The sequence below is a fragment of the Hippocampus comes genome, unplaced genomic scaffold (genome assembly GCF_001891065.2).
Source record: "Hippocampus comes isolate QL1 unplaced genomic scaffold, H_comes_QL1_v1.1 scaffold132, whole genome shotgun sequence".
Classification (NCBI taxonomy): Eukaryota; Metazoa; Chordata; class Actinopteri; order Syngnathiformes; family Syngnathidae; genus Hippocampus; species Hippocampus comes.
This window is the reverse complement of record NW_017805467.1, coordinates 1,715,084-1,728,275: the sequence shown is the minus strand read 5'-3', so window position 1 is coordinate 1,728,275 and position 13,192 is coordinate 1,715,084. Positions and strand designations below refer to the sequence as shown.

The window sequence follows — 13,192 nt, the reverse complement described above, 5'->3', positions numbered from 1 at the left end:
GTTTACTATGGACTTGGTATATTTTTGCTCATTGTTTTAATCATCAGCTCATTGTCTTGACCAACAGAAGACATATTTGAAAAAAACGTTGGGCCATTCGCCATGTTTTCGGAGGGGACCGTTTTGGGGGTTGGTGGTGGGTATTTTTGTTGTGGACTCCTAAACTGTGAAATTTACACCACCACCAGTAGGTACCTTTTTAACAGGACTGACAGTTTAATGCTGTAATTTGAAACTCCTCCTCTGCTCATGTCTTAGCTTTTCCTAAAATTATTGTAGATGATTTAGCTGCACTCTTTTCAACTGACTTCAAAAGTCAGTCAAGCGCAACAGCAATGGAGGAAAAACGATTAGAGAAAAAAAAAGCCATCGTGAGAATTAGCATGAGAAAGGGTGTTGAAGGAGAAAGTTAGGGAGAAAGTTTAGGAACATAGCAGCCCTATGAGATTGTTCCTCTGACTACAAGGCACCAGTCGCCACGGGCACGCCATTGACGGCCTTTTTCAAGCCGAATCAAACTGTAATTGTCCATCATTTTTTTTTAAAGTTCCCAGTCATTGGTCAACTGTCTGCAAAATGGGTGTCCGTCAGTGATGGACTGACAGATCTTCACTGATAGAATGCACACCTCTGATTTTCAGAAGTTGATCCGAGACTAAGTAGAGATCTCAACATAAATGTTGGTGTCAATTGAAGTTTAGTTTTATTGCGCATTTAGACAGTCTCTGGCACAATCACTGTTGGCAAGTGAGGAGGGACATACTGTATCACATTTGTGTCAGCAACTAAAAAGCCATCTTTCCTTAAAAAAAAAAAAAAAAAACACAGGAGCCACAAACACTTTGGACAACTAAAATGAAGGTCGTTTTTCTTTTCCTTTTTTCATGTAATTTGTGCTGCAGACACCTGTTGAACTGCATGGCCCGTTCGAAGCGATGTCAGCTCATCGGCTAATATTGAATGTGGCCATTGTATTGGTTATAAAAATGGCAAATAATATTTGTAACATTGAGTTAGAAAGACAAAATACACTCAAAATCAATGGTCCAGTGAGTTCTTGCTTTTTAATATATTTTCAAGGAGGAAGTGAACGAGGCATCATCACAAATAGCTTCACTTTGCCATATTCAATACGACTGCAGCATCAATGTAATCAAGATGGCGTCTATGTGGAGGCTTTGTACTATAAATTTGGTCTTTGATAAAACCAGCGGTTGCCGCAAGGGCCGCCATTCAAGACTATTGACATGGAGCGGGACTGTGACATGAATATATCCAAATATATGGAGCAAAGTAAGTGCTATTATGCTTTATTTATGCTAGAATAGTAAGAGAACTAACTTGTTCTGATTAATGCTGCTTTTTTTACATTTTGGAATCAGTAAAGTAGGGATGGAAATTTGTAAGATTTTTCCGATTCCATTATCGATTCTGTTTTAGGAGTGAATTCTTTGAAGATCGGCTTATCATTTGGCACAAACAAAAAAAGCACTTTGTGTGTTTCAAGGGAGCTGGCTCATCTTTTATTTTTTTCCTGCAGTTTTGTATTCTTGCTCCTCCCCGTGCCCTTGCTGTGCTCCCACATCTCTGTTGTCACACTCCTGTCTATCCCAGTGTTCACTTGTGTATCAAGGTAATGAATTTATAATCTCTCCCAAGCGCTTTGTAGATCTCTATCACGGTGGGAGATAAGAGGGAGCATCGTTGCACTCTAATAGCCGTCAGTCTGTCGCTGCTTGTGTACAGCGTTTGTGCAGCGTATGTCGTGCATGTGTGTGTGCATGTGTGTGTGTGTGTGTGTGTGTGTGTGTGTGTGTGTGTGTGTGTGTGTGTGTGTGTGTGTGTGAGAGAGAGAGAGAGCGAGAGTGAGTGTGAGTGACGCCACAACTGATCATACGACCCTTAATCCATTAACAGATACAGTAATCGGTCAAGGCCATTGTCAAGTCAATGTTCCTGTACCGAAGCCAGCATTATCATATTATGTGGACTTCCATTGTGTGTGTGTGTGTGTGTGTGTGTGTGTGTGTGTGTGTGTATGTATGTATGTATGTATGTATGTATGTATGTATGTATGTATGTATGTATGTATGAGTGTATGTATGAGTGTGTGCGTCTGCGTGTGTGTGTGTGTGTGTGTGTGTGTGTGTTTACAGTATATATATATAACTGGACCATCGATCCTAATCTATCCTAAATTCCACACACTGACACATGCTTGTGTTTTTAATAGTGCTTTGGATGAGGTGATGTAATGTCTTTCAGCTGAATGGGTTCTGGAAACAGGTTGTCGCCTCCAGTGACAGCGAGAGTGATGGCCTGCTGCTATCAGGGGTGATTGTGCGTCATCGCCTATGGGTGACATTGATAAACAGGCAGGTAATAAGAGGACAATAAGAAATGAAGCAATGGTCTTTGTATAGTCCAGAGCTGCCTTCGCTTAGGTTACTCACCTTGTGGTCAACAACTTAACCTTTGAGCTATTAATTTTGTGACATGAGACACCTTTTTGGAGTCTGAGGCCCCCTAAGGGAAACATGCGTTATAGAGTATACAAGTTATCACAAAATGACAAAAAATGAAATATTTTGTCCACTTTCTACACCGGTTGTTCTCTTTAGGATCATGGGTATATTGGAACCTATTCCAGTTGACTTTGGGCAAGTGGTGGTGTGAACTTGCCGCCAGCCAATGGAAAGGCACATACAGTATATCACACACACACACACGCAGAGTGAATCCATTCAATTACGTCCGTGTGTGACTGGGCCACAGTGCAAGAAAGGTTCTTTCGGACATAGCGGCTGAAGGAGGGAGACTGGCGGTTTCACTTGCTTAACTGGGAGCATCTTCACACACTAACATGCTGCTACATGAATCTGCAACATGAAGCAAACGATTGAACACTCTCCCCTGAGCACTCTCCCTATCTTCCACTCTCTGCATTTACATGGCATTTATGAACACTCACAAGGAAAACAAAACATAGAGCAAGAGCGAGCTCCTGCTGGAGAGCAGTCTCATTATTCTGTTATGGATTGCACATGTCAGACGGTAAGTGCTCTTTTTATCCTTCGAAAGCACTAACCTCGGTCACTGAGTGCATTTCCCTACCAGAGTGAAATTTACCATGCTAAGGCTTATACCACCAGGGGAATGACAGCGAGACCTCTGGTTTGCTGCTAAGATTTACCGGCAAGATTAAATAAGGGGCTGTGTTGTAAATAAGAAGACAACGAAGGGCCCTACGTAACACACATATTTTTGGGTGGGGGGGGGGGCGGGGTTGGGTGGGGGTTAGTCGTTACATTGATTAGGGCCCCTCACCTCGTTTTTTACACTTATAAATGGTGTGTTACATGTCACGCTGGCTTTTGAAAAAAGAGCGGGTAGAGGACAGTGGAGGATTGCTTGTGGCTCAGGGTGGCCTTCTGCCAACTGCAAAGACTGCTGCTGTAAAGATGGCCTCTTCCCATTCGTGACTCTGTGCATTCCTCGAAAAGTTCACGCAAAATATACTGCCGTGCACTCCTTCGATTGGGCCTTTCATTTAATGCACTCATAAATTGTAGCTCCCTTTACGGACCATTGAATGGCTTTCCTTTTTTTTTTTTTTTTCCAATTGTACTGTAGCTCTTGTTCCATTAACTTTCTCACAGCCAGGTTACGTTGTTCAGGTGAGCATTCATACAGTCCTTTTCCATTCTACATTATAAATGGGTGTTAACATAAAGTAGTTTGTCCTTATACAGTTTATCACCTGAGCTAGAATGGCTCTTATTTTATTTGGTGGAGGGGAAATGCCTTTCACATCATGCTGTAATGCATGTCTCCCGATAATGTTTACGACCCCCCTCCCCCTTGCTCGACATTACAAACAACAGCTGTCACTGGTCACATTCAAATTGAAGCAGCCAATCAGAGTTACTCTCGTCGCCCAAGTGAGCTTGTTTTCCTTCTCACTTGGAGCAAAATGAATCTGCTTTATGAAATTCAGCTGTAATGTTTTTGTTAATGTTAATGTTAAGGATGATAATGTGAATCTATCTATCTATCTATCTATCTATCTATCTATCTATCTATCTATCTATCTATCTATCTATCTTATACACACGCAATGTACATATATCCATCCATCCATCCATCTATCCATACACACACAGAGGTGGGCATTCTGTCAGTACTGACAGAAGGTCCGTCAATCCGTCACTGACGGAAGTGGGTTTGGTCCATTAATTTAATCATCACTAACCGGGTCAGCTTCGAGCAGACTGCGTTGACTACATAATGACGTTTTGTGGCAGTATGAGTGTTGTGTTGTTCTGTGTGTAATACTCCTTTAATGGAGAGTGCAAAATGTATTGTATGATGAAGCTACGTGGGGAATTGTGCATGTGTCGTGTGATGGGAAGCGGGTTCATCAAGCTTTTAACACGGATGTGAGTGCCCGTGTGCGTGAATGTGAAAAGTAAGTTAGCCAACTAATGAACTTTAAATAAACTGGTCAGCAGTACAGTCAGTGAAGCCCATCTCGGCAGGATATGAAACCTCTCTCTTTCGCATCTTTCACACGCTGTCTCGCATGGCACAAAATTAAAGCCGTCTGTCCCACAGAGAATGTGCTCAGCTCTAGGATGCCACTAATGCCTGCCGGGGGATTTTATTGTGACAGATTTGAATTGGATTCTACCCTTGGCCACTATGCAGAGCGGGATCCTGGGTAAAGTAACCATTTTAAAGTTCAGAGTAAAACCTTTTGGTGTTTTAGGAGATAAACATTGACAGGCAGCTACCAGCGTATTGAAAACAATAGTGACTGCCTCTCTTTGTATGCAGAGCGGGATCCTGGGTAAAGTAACCATTTTCAAGTTCAGAGTAAAACCTTTTGGTGTTTTAGGAGTTAAAACATTGACAGGCAGCCACCAGCTTACTGAAAACAATAGTGACTGCCTCTCATTGTATCTTAGAGTTCAATCGATAAAGTTTGCAAATAAGTGAATGCGAGGATTTGTAAAGCTGTGTGGGTAGTCACCGTATGATGTTGATCCACTGATAAATAAGTGGATTCTTTTTGCCATTTTACTAAATAATTTAACAATGATGGAAGCATGTTTGTAATAATTTATTTTTTTTCCTTAACATCTCCTCAGGATGCTGGCCACCCCTGCTAAAATTGGATGCATCCTTTATTAAACAACCTTTTAATTCAACGGCTAAAAAGAAATTATTAATACAGTCAAGATTATCAGAATGTTTGTAATAATTTATTTTTTTTCCTTAACATCTCAGGATGCTGGCCACCCCTGCTAAAATTGGATGAATCCTTTATTAAACATATCTTTTAATTCAACGCCTAAAAAGAAATTATTAATCCAGTCAAGATTATCAGAGTGTGGTTCCGTTTTTCGTCTGAAAGAAATGAAAAATTGACTTGGGCCATTATTTTAATGAAATTTGCTGTTTTGATTGAACTCCGTGCGTATTGATTTAACATGCGTGGTGGATTAATTGAGCACTCTGGTTTCAGCTTACCTGTTGTGAGGATGAGCGTTTCAGAAAATGGATGATGGATGGATGAATGAATGGATGTTTATTTTGCTGTTTATAGAACTAACAGTGAAAGTGAAACTTTGAAGGATTCTGAACGCACCAACAGAGTAGAATAAGTTCATGGTGCCAGTGAACGCAGCACAGGACTCAGTACGTATTTTCATTCAGTCCCAGTGAGGGAGAGAGAAGGAGAGTGAGGAGGAGGAGGAGGAGGGAGGAGGGGGAGGTGGTGGTGGAGGAGGGTTAGAGGGGGGGCGTTTGACTCCTGTCTCCCAACCCCCAGTCAGTCCGTGCGAGGTGGATTTGGGAAGAAAAGACTCCAAACCTGCGACGTGGAGATAACGAAAGAAGCAGAAAGGAGACGCTTGGAGATCCACGCGCGGCGTTGTCGCGCATGGATTACCTTGGGTTATTTTTGTGTAACTTTTAGGTTTCTTTCATTGAGGAGATTCTGCCTCGCAGCCTGCGATCGGAGAAGGAAATTTTATGTGCATCTACGTTACACTCTCCTTCCGTTATTGACTAAAAGTGGAATACACCGTTTTCTTCTCCCCAAGAAGGATACAAACGATCGCTTTTCCTGAAGAAACACGACCGCTCTTACAAAACGACCTGCACGGATTTGAAAGGCTTCCCAGTTGGGGGGTTGTCGCTTACTTTTCACTAAGAGTTCAAGTAAGTTTATTTTTATTTTATTTGACTTTTTTTTTTAATCTCATACATTTTCTAAACGTCACGTTTTGATTTTGTGGCCGAACTTTTTATTGATGGTATCAGTACTGCATACAACCATTGGCGAGGACCGTTTGATTCACCGAATGTGAGATGAGGGCCGTATGCAGTTGTCCACGGTTCTCAAGATGAAAATAAAGGCTACTCGAAAAAAGACAAGTTCGCCACGGCCACCTGTGTTTCCTACTGTTTTCATCACACATTTTGGGTTGTTTTTGTTTTGTTTTGAAGTAGGTAAGATGTCATTTTTGAAGCAAAACAAATAAGAGCCAATGATGTTGCAAATGCAAAATTCAAATTTAAACCGACCATCTATGAGGACTTCAAAAAAGTTTCAACTTTCCCCCGAACAATATAAATACCATATAGTGTAGACTCAGCATCTTTCCTGAAACTTAGATACCAGGTTAGGTTTAATTGGGTTGCTGGTTGTCAGTAAAATTCTGCAGCAGTCTTGTATTGATATAAACATTTGCACAATTTTCAACTTTTTCATTTATGTTTGTTGCATTAAACTCACATCCATTGTTTTTGTTCGAACTGGAATGCTTTGGATATATGGTTGTTTGTTTCTGCATAAGTAGGGTTAATGTTTTATTAATATTTGTAATCAAGTTAAAAAAACAGTACATTAGATCACAACCCAGGGGTGAATGTATTTTCAACCATAGATTACTTATTAGATTACTGCTATTTTTAATAGTTTAATTTGAGTTCATGAGCGATTATTTTTAAGCAATTATTATGGACCAGTACAAACACAGTATCAAAGGATGCTCAAGTGTGTACGCGGTAGTAGCCTATGACCATAAATTTCCAGTTTTTCAAACCCTTAAGACAACATGGACCCCAAACAAACTGTACATTTTTCTAGGGTAAAACAATTATGTTTTCAAGCTGTAAAAGTCAAGTGTCAACGGGACAGTAGTGATTTTAGAAAATTCTAGCATTAATAAACTGCGGTTGCAATATGTCAACAGAAAAAATAACTGCGGTAATAGTGTGTGTAACTCTTTCTGATGGTTGTGCATTATGATGAAGATGTCTGCCTAGGGAGGTAACTTTTGTCAAATTGTGCTAAAAAGTTCAGATATAGCCGCAGGTTTGTCCCTGCCTTTTGTTATTTTTCCAATTTGAATTGCAATAGATCTTAATTTCATCATAAAATGTAATGCTAATTCCTACGAAGGCTACCGAGAGCCCTATAAACAGAATAATGAAACTCATTTGGTCCAACTTCGCCATGCAGAGTTGCTCAAGCCCAGTCACTTTTGTCCTTGACTGTAATTAAAACAACAGGGAAGTATCTTAGAATGGCAAAAGGTCAACCGTGAGGGTTAGGCACAGAATGCTACCAGGAACGATGCTTCCAGGTCTTTACTGGATAGGAAAGGAATGTTGTATTTCAAACTCATGGAAGTTTTTACCTTTTGTTTAATTCCAGCTCATCCGTTTTATATTCCAGCGTTCAGTCAAACTGCTCGCTTGTTCAAATAAAATCATTCGTCTCCCAATGAGTCGCATGTTGGTTGTCAGTAGCAAGAAGTGCTCTTGTCCTTCACAGTAAATGGACATCACATACACAAAGAGGCTTGTGGGTCAAGCGTTCTGGATTTTTAATGTGCTTTTTAATTGAACAATTTATCAGCCTTGATCACTGTCACATAAGTGGGCAAGAGAGACAAAAGGGAATAAGCTGCCAGGCTAATCGGAAGTCCTGTCTGTCACAGCGCCATCAACATGGCAATTGTTTTTTTTAATCTCTACTCTTGATGAAAAGAAATAACAGATCAATGCATTTATAAACTCATGCCTTGCAGCAGAGGTAATGAAGAGTGGAAGCATGAGAACATTGCATCCTTGAAAACTTTTTTTATTGGAGCCAAAACTTTTGATTCCTCCCCAGAGCTCCTTCTCTTGGAATTGGATGAAAAGCGAATTGAATTGTAGCTTGCATATGATACGAAAACCCCCTCCCCCTGGTCAAATTGAAAGAGGTCTTCAAGTAAGACTATTCTCTGGGTTTTATGATTAATTTTCCCTGCAATCATTATTTTACCAACTGTTTAAGTTTGCACTACCTCAATAGAAGCTTGTGTACACCCCATTTTAAATGGGATCAAATGAGTCAACTAAAACTGAAATGAACAGCGAGTAAAGCAACTTAATATCTTCACAAAAACACACACACAAAAAAAAAAGTCATCCACCATCCATTCCGGGAAGCTGGTCAGCTTCTGATTTCTTAGATTTTGGAAATATCAAAAATGAAAAAGAATCTGTTCTTGGGTAATATTGTCCACAGCACAAGACCTTTGATTAATTTGGAAAGCATTTTGAGTGTTAACATTCATAACTTTCATAAAAGTGTAATTTGGGCAATTTAAGACAACCTTTATGATTCAAATAATGGGCAAATATTTAGTGCCTTTTTTTTTTCTTTTCATTTTTTACTTTTAAGTTTCAGAAATCTGGAGTGAACAAAAATTAAAACGCTGAAAACATCAAGGTGCAAAAAAGGAAGCACTCAGTCTTAAAGGGGAAGTCAACTCAAAAATGATTTTGATAATTAAATGTTCTTTGCGGCTCTACTTGTCTAAACACAGTATTCTGATTAAGATTGGGTTTGTGGAATATGAATTAAGCAGAAAAATTTTCATCTCCGAGGTCGGCAATTTTGCCTCTTGCAGTTGACTGGAAAAAGACATCACATCAGTTGCTCAGGGCTCAGATAACAAACAATCACAGCTCGCCTGTTTTCTGAGTTTGGTCATTTGACGTTTGCCAGCTAAACCCTGATTGGCCGTTGCCTAATCCCTGAGTAACTGTGATGTCATTTTCTGTTGACAGCAATGGGTTAAATGGCCGCCCAGATGGATAAAAAGTAATGGATTTTGCATCTTAAATCATATTCCACAAAGGCAATGTTAATCAGAATTCTGTGTTGAGATTAGCGGGGCCATATTATTCACAAGAACATTTTTCTCTTCATCCTCAAGTTTCCAGTAAAAGGCACAATGCTATGGTTAGATTTGGTACATCCTTACCATACAAGTGTAATGTAGTTAACTGCTATTTGCAATAAAATGTAACATGTGATGGTGCAATTGTGACATACATTTTCTAATGTTTATTTTTATTATTATTATTATTTTTTTGTACAATACCAAATTTCACGACCTAAAATGTTCCGCTGTACAATACATACAGAGAATTGATTTCCTCTTGGTTTTAGGCTTACAATTTCATGTTGTTGTTGTTTTTTTTTTTTCAGACCATTTTCTTTGTTCAGTTCAATCAAATCCAAATTGGGGGCCATTTGGGTGGCATCAAGTGCTTTGCAATTAGTCACAATGCTTCTGATGCAGCAACGTAGCTAATAACAGCTGCTTCTAAAGTGAGTGTCATTGCAAAGAGGAAAAGGGAAATTATGTGCATGAACAGCGGTGCTGTTGCCCTCACAGCTAATTGTGTTTATTCATTTTAATTAGCCCAGAGAGCTAAATCAGTGCTCTTTCAGTAACATGAGGTGCAATTAGTGCAGTTTGAAAACAGGAGGTGCCGTGGCTTGTACAGCGTGGGATCGTTCCTCTCCCCTTGTCGATTACTCCTCCCCCTTCGTTCGTTCATACATTGGGTCGATCATCAAACATACATACTTTAAAATTCACACTTTTTAAAGGCCATTTGCGCACAATAGGAACATGAGAAATGTCACTCGTGAAACAGAAATGACAATGATGCTGACTCACTCACTGTGAATGTACATCTAAGGTATGTCAATATGAGACATGAGTTGTATAATACTCCCTTAAACGGCCACCACTGTTCTATGAAGGAAAAAAAAAGTGTTCTTCACGCTTAATATAAATGTTATTAATTTCAAGGGAAGTAGGTTAAACACATGAGTGAAATAATGTACACTGTGTTCTTACCGTTGAGTAATTTTATCTATAACACAGATTTTACTGCAGTTGTTCAATGGCCAAAAGATGCTGGTCCACATTTTTTCCATGTATACTTTTAATTAAAGTTGTAGGTGTTGGCATACAACTACCTTTAATGCCAGTAACAAGTAGGGAACGATAAATAAAAACTTTCCAACTTGGACTTCCTATCATTTTAATACAGCGCATAAACTTGCATTAAACTGAATTCCCCACCACCTGCCCCCATTTTCTAACTGTCATTGGAAATGTTGTTCTGTTGTATTTAATTTACATTCGTATGGAAAATTTGATTGGAGATACATTTATGACCCAGCTACGAAAACTGTTCTTCTTGGAGATTCTTTGCTTCCCTCTGGAAAGAAAATACCTTGTGTGAACAATTTCAATTTGGCAATCTGCTTCAAATACAGAAGATGATCTGTTCTCTTATGCAGTGTATATAACTAAGAAAGTAGTTGAGACATGGTAGGTGCTTTTAAATTGGTCACCTATTGGTGGACTAACTTTCCCCAAGAATAACCGCCCACATTGTAAGTACACTAACTGAACTGTATATACAAATGCTAGAACTTTAACACCGGGGTATGTGCTGTTTTTCAAGACCAAAATAGCCAAGTGGTCAAACAGGAAAAATAGAACATCGCAGTCATAGCAATTTAAATTACCACCAAGGTTAAATATACAGTACAATATGCTGCTGGGTCATATTGTACTCTGTCGACCGACACGTTCACCTTGGTCACTCTGGTGGAAACACGAGACAAGGATTACCAACCACTCGCTCAGACTCTTGCTGGCTGCTGTGGTCTAAAATTGGTAGCGCCATCCTGAGTAGACCTCTTTGGAGGTGTGGAATTGCTGTGCCCTCCTCATGCAGCACTCAAAAGTCATATCTATGCAATGATTTTTCTGCATCCAGAGACAGTATTTTGAGGCCAAGCTCAGGTAAAACAATGGCGTGGTGGGCTGTCAACTTGAGTTCATTCGCCGAATTTCAATGAAGCTGACTGTAAAGCTGTTGTGCTCTCGGTCTAGTCACTACATCAGAGGTTCCATCAGTATTTTTTTCTCCCCCATATCCAAGAAAATATATGTACATAATTTTGGGTGATTTTCGGTGTTTTTTTTTTTTTCCCTTGCAAACTATAGGAGAGCTTGGATTCTTTTCTGTGTAAGATCAGGCTTGCCATCTTATCGAAAAGCCCAGGCAAATGAAGATGGGAGATTGTCGTCACCTAAATCAAACAATCAATACTTGCCGGAAATTACTGCAAAGCCTTCTATGTTTCTGCCCGCCTATTGGCAGCCTGCTATTTATTTTAAATAAATATTTATTCATCAATTTTAGAGGAACCTCTTCAGGTAGTTGTTGGTGTGGTTGCTGTTGTGCTTTATTTTCGCCAGTTGATAATGATTGTCCTAACTGTGTCCCAGCCTATATTTAATGCCCTGTAAAGCATTCTTTTGTATTCTTTTCCTGACTGTTAGCGCCAAACAATGGCATACTGGATCTCAGATGCTCTCTGCAGACCATGACTTTGGCTGTGACTCCAAAGATGTCAGAAAAAGCCTACCAGAACAGCAAAACGTTACATGGGATTAATCTTAGGCACTTTAATTGGCAGGTGTGTGCAAACCACATTTAACACAAGTTTGTGTTAAACTAGTCCCTTTTGAACACAGCCCCAGCCATTCCCACTTATGAGGGTGTGGACACGTGTGCAACCACATTATGTCAGTTGTTTATTTTTACTTTCCATCTTTAAAAGATTTATTTTGCTTTAAATTTGTAGTCGTTCAGGTACAGGTTTTTAATTCATTGTCTTTAAATCACAAAAACATGGTATGTATGTATGCATCTGTGTATGCATGGATGTGGTCCTGCTATCAGATGTTTTGAGGTGAAACCGGAGACTTAGTTAGAGAAGGTTCTGTCAAGTTATTTGGTGCATTAGTGAACTGGTACACATAAAGACACTAGATCCTGTCAGACCTTGTCTTACATCCTTGGTGAAAACATCGATACACTGTCACCTTCTGTGCTCCTGCCCCTTCTCTTGATACCTTCAGCTCTGCAAGAATTGAGTCACCCCCAAGGTCTCCAAATTTACTTTTGATGTGAAGCAAGTGCGGCGCGTCTACGGAGTGCTGATGTTGCCCATTTCACATCGTCTCGCCAAAAAATATTGTGCAAAGTTTTCTTTTTAAAGCCCACAAGGAATGACGAATACACTTTTTCTCCCTTAGATCTAATCCTCTCACCCTAATAGTTACAGTATGTAGTTAACATGAATTGTGAGAGATAATTGAGACCCCATTATGGACAGGCGTCAGAGAGGCGTGTCCATTTTGTTTCTTTGTCTGAAACTCTTCTGGCTGTCTCCTTTTTCTTGTCTCCGGCTGTTGAGCCGCTTCGATGTCAAGTGTTATTACCAGCTGGCTTGCGTCTGATTGATGCGCAGCATTACCCTTGAGCGGTCTGCCTCCTCCTCCCAAGCAAACCATGTCTGGTCGGAAAGGTTGCCCTGTGCCCGACTAGTGTGACCCCTGTGAGGTCCCAGACATGTGGCACCTGGGGAGGGGATAAAAAGGACCTCCAGTTCTTTTGCGTGATTGGCTAGAGCAGGTTGCAGTTAGCTCATTTAAACACTGCTCGTGTGGGCCGTTAGATGATGCATGCCAGCCTGTTGAGCCATCTGCATGAAGTGTGTATCTGGGAAGCAATTGCCCCAAACCATTTCTCTAATTTTAGCCTCTTCACCCACATGAGGCAATACACTTTAAGCCTTGCCAAGACTAAATGTATGACAGCTGAGTAGTAAAGAAGGTCAGTTCTAAGGTCTGGGCCCTGTAACAGGCAGTCTGTCTGTCAGCAGGAGTGTGTGTGTGTGTGTGTGTGTGTGTGTGTGTGTGTGTGTGTGTGTGTGTGTGTGTGAGTGTCTGCGGGCGTGTGGGTGTGC

At 40.3% G+C, this 13,192-nt stretch overlaps 1 protein-coding gene across 15 annotated transcripts in view; it reads left to right on the top strand.

The window, feature by feature from the left end:
- ptprsa (protein tyrosine phosphatase receptor type Sa) overlaps positions 1-13,192 on the top strand; it is a 237,882-nt gene that overhangs the window by 53,461 nt on the left and 171,229 nt on the right. The window contains exon 1 of one of the 15 annotated variants that reach the window (XM_019875181.1): positions 5,801-6,225. The exons of the other annotated variants lie outside the window; for them this stretch is intronic. The gene's annotated coding sequence lies outside the window, so the exon portion shown is untranslated. Of the gene's footprint in view, positions 1-5,800; positions 6,226-13,192 lie in introns of those variants that run through there. 15 annotated transcript variants of the gene reach the window in all.